The following is a 6,065-nucleotide window of genomic DNA, read 5'->3' as shown; positions in this document are numbered from 1 at the left end:
GTCTTCAAGGTTTGCTCTCACATGAGTCAGAACTTCATTTCTTCTGTGTGTGTGTAGAACGTTATTTTTTCCATGAAACAAAGTTTGGATCAGTGAGAAATAATTTTAACCAAAGAATTATACATTTTCTTTCTGTGAATCCAGCTTTATAGTAGGAAATAACATTGTGATCCATTTTACTTTTTTACCATAAGTAAAATATTACAAAATATTTACAAGAAAATATTCAAAATAACTGAAACACAAAAGCTAGTTGGAAAAAAAGGGCCCGTTGGATGAAACAAATGATTTTCTCAGAAATCTCTACTCCAGTGCCCATAGCACACAAAAGAGAAAAGTTGAAACAAATAAGTAACTAAGATGCCCCTGATCACATGCTTCAAAAGAATTGGAGAAGGGGAAGAAATGGTGATATGAAAGGGAATGAATATTAGCAGCATTGTTTCAATAATCAATCTATTCTGAATGAAATACCGTTTCTTCATTTGTGGTAAATTCTGACCAAGGCTAAACTTTAGAATATTCTTTGCACTGAAATGAGAAAATATCCCAACGGTGAAGTAGCTCTTTCACATATCCTTAATAAAAACCTCTTTCTTCATAAACAACTGATGTGAACAGAAACCTATATCAAAATCTGTCACAGTAGCCTTTCTATCACTTTCATGGAAGCTTCATATACATCATCCTTATGTTGTACTGAGACAGAACAGAAGGACCAGATTTGGTTGCTACTTTGGCAAGAGGCATAGCAAAATCATCCTCTGAGTTTTGTTGGAGAGTAACAGATAGCCCCTTTCTTTTCCCAACATAACCTCAGTGCAGAGGGTACAAATCAAGTAATCTCTGCCTTGGGATTCATGATCAGTGGTTTGGCATAGATGGCTTTCTTCTCAATGGTGGCTGCCCATCTGCCTTGGGTTGCTGAATTAAATTGGATGGGGCAAAGGAGTTGGTGGGAAAAGCCCAGGCGGGACAGCTCTAAGTGGAGGCACCAAGGGTGGGCACATCATCAGGACCAGATGGATACCTAGAGGTGCAGGAGGAGATAGCCTTGATGGAGGTTCCTGAGGAGGAGGTCAAGGAGGCAGTCCTGGAGCTAAACCTGGGAGAAGGTCAGGGAATTGGTCAAATGGTGGCTCTGGAGGTAAAATTCAGGGTAATGGTCCTTGGAGTCCTGGCATTCCAGTGGTTTCCTGAATGGAGGAGCTCTTAGAGATGGCACAGGAGGAAGGTCTATAGGTGGTCAAGTTGTCCATAAATGTGGTGCAAGTGGTGGTTCAAGAGGAGGTGATCCTGCCATGGGAGGTAATTGTACCTGAGAAGGAAGAACAGACTGTGGAGGAGTCTGCTGTCGTGAATAAGCTATAGACACACCATCAGAAAGAGGTTCTTCATTATGCTGTATTTGTGATTGCTTTTCTGCTTCAGAATGATCAGAAACATCTTCTGAAAATTTCTCTACTTCTCATCCCTCCTCTGGAATTTCCTGACCTGCCATTCTAAGCATTATGGCTTGAAGAGGAGTCAGTTCCTTCATGTTCTTTTTTGATCTCAAATCCTAAACTCAGACTTGACATTTTTTCTTCATTGTTGTCTCTCTCACTATCATCAAGGTGCACAAATTCATCCCCCTCACTTTCTCCATCTGATTTGTCAGTGTCGCTGTCATCAGTGATGCTATCGTTCTCAGGATAGTCATCATCCTCACTGGTCCTGGAAACTTCATCATCATGATTTCACTGAAAAGGTTCAGGACTATGTAACATATCTTCATCTTGCCTCTGAATAAGATCTAGAGCAAAGCCCACTTTATGGCCAAAAATTGAGAAGGCAGACCACGGGGAGGACCAGGAGGTTTCCTGCTAGGGGACAAATGTAGAACACCATGTCCCAGAAGAAGAAGTATAGAAATGTCATGCTGGAGGTTCATAGGCTGAAGTCTTAAGTATGGAAGGTGGTTGGGCACTGGGAAGAGGAATGTCCTGGATCAAGATGTTAGAAAGAGCATAAGACATACCTGGCAAAGAAATGCTCTCAGCTTTTACATGGTGAGCTTGTGTGACAACATCAAGATATTGGCTAAGTTGAGCCCTCTTCTGTTCAGATTCTACTTCTAACTTTCTCAATTCTTTGTAAATATCAGGATTCTCTTTTTCATAGAGTCATAGAATACATTCAGAAGTTTCACGCAGTTTTTATGTGTGACAATTTCTCATTTAATTATGGCTGTTATACAGCATTAAACTACATCTCATCCAATTTCTCCATGTCCTGGATAATCTGCTTGGGATCCTTCATCTTCTGAACTGCAGCTCTTACCATCATGGGCTGTTTTTTGTTGTTCTTTAATTCTCTTTCAAACTTCCTTTCAGGCCTGGTCTGTAGGGTTCATAAATTTCCCATTCTTGGTGGGTGATGTCGATCTCCACCTCCAGTTTAAAATCTGTATTGTTAACTTGTTCATTAAAAAAAGAAATTCTGCTGAGTTCCCAGGACTGCAAAAAATGGGTATGAGCGATTCCCTGTTCTTTTACTTCCTTGGAGTCTTCACCTGGGCCTCTCAGTCAGCCTCTCAGCCACCATCATCTTGAAGCCTTACACCCCTCTACCTTCATATGTCACTTCACTTCATTCCATTCCTTTTTCAAGCTTTAATTTCTTGGGGAGTATTTAACACATTTTGTTTATCCATTCCTCAACTGATGGACACTTGTGCTGCTTCTATCTACTGGCAATCGTGAATAATGCTGCTCTGAAAGTTGGTGTGCAAATATCTGTTCGAGTCCTTGCTGTCAGCCTAGGTAGTTTCTTTTTTTTTTTAATTTAATTTTATTTATTCATTTAAAAAAAATATTACATTCAAAAAATATGAGGTCCCCATTCACCCTCACTGCCCCCACCCCACCACTCCCCCCACAGCAACACTCTCCCCCATCATCATGACACATCCATTGCATCTGGTGAGTACATCTCTGGGCATCGCTGCACCCCATGGCCTGTGGTCCATACCGTAGCCCACTAGGTAGTTTCTTAACCTAGGGTTGTTTTTGAATAGGCCAGAGGAAAGCTCTGCCCACTTCATAATTTTCCCATTTAAAGCCAAGAAAAAAGGTGACAGATACTTTCAGCCTATAGATCCTGGGCTTGTGTGTCCAGACAACTTAATTCTCATTATATCTGCCATTTACTGAATGCCGAGAATGCTAGTGATTCACAAAAACAGCTCACTTGTGCCTTCCCAAACCCTACAGGGTATGTACTACTACACAAATAAAGAAAGTTTTTTGTTTTGTTTTGTTTACAAAAGAGATGAAGGAACTAAGACTTTAAGAAGTTAAATTACTTGCCCAAGATCACACAGCTGGTAAACATTTAAACTAGAATTCATGCGCCAAACTAAGGGTGGTTCCTAAAATGTTGAAGGGACACAGGCAATTAATACTTGGTGGTGGTAAGTTTCCATTTCTACCTTCATTAAATTGCATGATTTTTACACTGTAACTGAATAAATAAGAGTTCCTTCAAGTGGCTAGCACGTGTTTTTTTTTCTTCAAAAGTTCCATTATGTTCTTGGAAGATGAGGGGAAGGGAGCTAGCCTGTTTGATTCCCCATACTCCTCGCCTTATATTTATGTGTTTTTAAAATCTAATTTAATTTTTAATTACCTTTTTAAAAAGTTAATAGACCACACAGATGAATCTGGACTCAGATGGGATCTTCCTTCATAAGACTTTCATGCTAAGGTGATGGAGGTGCAGTTAATGTTGGGGTTTAAGAAATATTTAGCGGATTTGAATCTCTGGACTGACAATGTGATAGCCAGGTCCTGAGCCTCAACAGACTCCAGCACCTACAATATGATTTATTGGACTTATCACACTCAGCTAAGATGGAGTTGAAGAAGGACAACCACCACACCATGGAGCCTAGAGTGATTACAACTGAAAGTGGGAGGATTGCATCCAACATCCATGTGGAATCTGAGCCTCCTCTTGACATAGAGGTGCAATGGACACAACCAATCCAATGTCCACATAGAAGAGGTGGCATTGGATTGGGAAAAGTGGACATGGTGGCTGATGGGTATGGGGAAAGGCAGGAAGAGATGAGAGGTGGAGGCGTCTTTGGGACATGGAGCTGCCCTGGATGGTGCTTCAGAGGCAATCACCGGACATTGTAAATCCTCACAGGGCCCACTGGATGGAATGGAGGAGAGTATGGGCCATGATGTGGACCATTGACTATGAGGTGCAGAGGTGACCAAAGATGTACTTACCAAATCCAATGGATGTGTCATGATGATGGGAACGAGTGTTGCTGGGGGGGGGGGGGTGGGGTTGAATGGGACCTCACATATATATTTTTAATGTAATATTATTACAAAATCAATAAAAAAAATGTAAAAAAAAAAAATAGACCACACAAAACGTTACACTAAAAAACATAAGAGGTTCTCATATACCTAGGACAACTCCAAGTCCCGAAAATGCCCTCACATCACATCTCTTTTTTTAAGTATAGCTCCGAATGGCCTTTTAGGTGCAGTTACAATAATTACCACTAGAGAGCGGTAAACTGTGGAGATCAACCACAAGATGTAGCTGAGGAACAACTTGGCCTTTTCATACACTCCTTTGACAGCTGCAAGTAAGATGAAGCCTGAAGATGGGAAGCGCTTTGTTGGAAATAAAAAACAGAGCGAGAAAGAAAGAAAAACAAAAGAGGTCTTTCTATCTGGCAGAGAGGAGTTTGCAAACCCTATTGAAGGGAAGAGCCAGGTTGTGGGAACTTGAAGTGAGAAAGGCTAACTTGTTTGGAATCCTTAGAGCAGGTTTCTCAATCTCAACACTTTTGACATTTTAAAGCAGACAGTTCTTTGTTGTGGGGACTGTCTTGTGCATTGTAGGATGTTTGGCCCCTCCTTGGCCCCTGTTACTACAAACCGAAACATCTTCTCCGCAGTCTTGGTGATCAAAATTTCTCCAGATATGGTCAAATGTCCCTTGATGCAATTCCTCTGCTTGCAGTTGTTGGCACTCTTGATTCCCTGGTGTGGTGTCCTAAATGATATTGCAGGGTCAGATGCTATAACCCACTGAATGTACTGGGGGAGAGTGTGAACTACAGGGTAAACTATTATTTATGTGGTGCACCAGTGCCCCAAAATGTGTCCACCGAGTGCGATGAGTGTGCCACAATGATGGAGGAGGTTGTTGGTGTGGGAGGAATGGGTGGACGGGTAGGGGGTATACAGGAACATCTTATATTTTTTAATGTAACATTTTTTGTGTGATGTATTTATTTTAAAAATATACAATTTACAGAAATGATGGGGTGGGGGGTGGGGAGTGGGGTATATAGGAACCTCTTAAGTTTTTTATGTTTTTTTTTTAATGTAACTTTCTTTGTGATCTATTAACTTTAATAACAAAAGTGTGAAAAAAAAATGTCCCTTGATAGAGAGCTATTGCTTAGAGATCTGGATAGGCACCATGCTGAGTGCTTAGCAATGTGTTCAAATAAAATTAGAGAAGAGAAAGAAGAGAAGAAACCAGCAGGCTTCATCTCCTTTTTTGAACATTAATAAAGAGAAGGAGGATTCTTTTTTTGAGAGGGAAAACTATTGCTTCAACAAAAACTTAAACTGCCAAAACCCTTAACTAATGAATAAAAGAAACTAACATATTGAGCATCTACTACTACTAAATATTTTAAGCACTTCAGAATTCTCATTTAATTCTCACAAATTGCTCCATGAGATATATAACTGTAATTATCCCAACTGTACAGACTAGAATCCCCAGACCAGAGAATTCAATCAAATGGAACTATGTTGCAAGGCTACTGGGAGACAAGCAGTCTCCGGGGCTTCCTCTTGGTGCCACCCGCTTCCCAGCTCTAAGGCAGTACTTCTAGAGCCAGGCACTGGAATCCTGTGGGTTACTTTCACAAAGGAACTAACTAAAAAGAGAAAGTGAGAAGAGAATAATGCAAGCTAAAAAGAGTAAAGAGTAGGAAAGAGGAAAGAAAAAAGAAAGAAGTGAATAGGAAACAAAAAGGG

The 6,065-nt window shown here is 40.6% G+C and overlaps 1 pseudogene; it reads right to left on the bottom strand.

The window, feature by feature from the left end:
- Nucleotides 1-640: 640 nt before the first annotated feature.
- Nucleotides 641-2,467, bottom strand: LOC101416071 (WW domain-binding protein 11 pseudogene; annotated as a pseudogene).
- Nucleotides 2,468-6,065: the final 3,598 nt, after the last annotated feature.

Source organism: Dasypus novemcinctus, chromosome 11 (assembly GCF_030445035.2).
Source record: "Dasypus novemcinctus isolate mDasNov1 chromosome 11, mDasNov1.1.hap2, whole genome shotgun sequence".
Lineage (NCBI taxonomy): Eukaryota > Metazoa > Chordata > Mammalia > Cingulata > Dasypodidae > Dasypus > Dasypus novemcinctus.
Note: the sequence above shows the minus strand (reverse complement) of the source record. Positions and strands in the feature narration are given on the sequence as shown.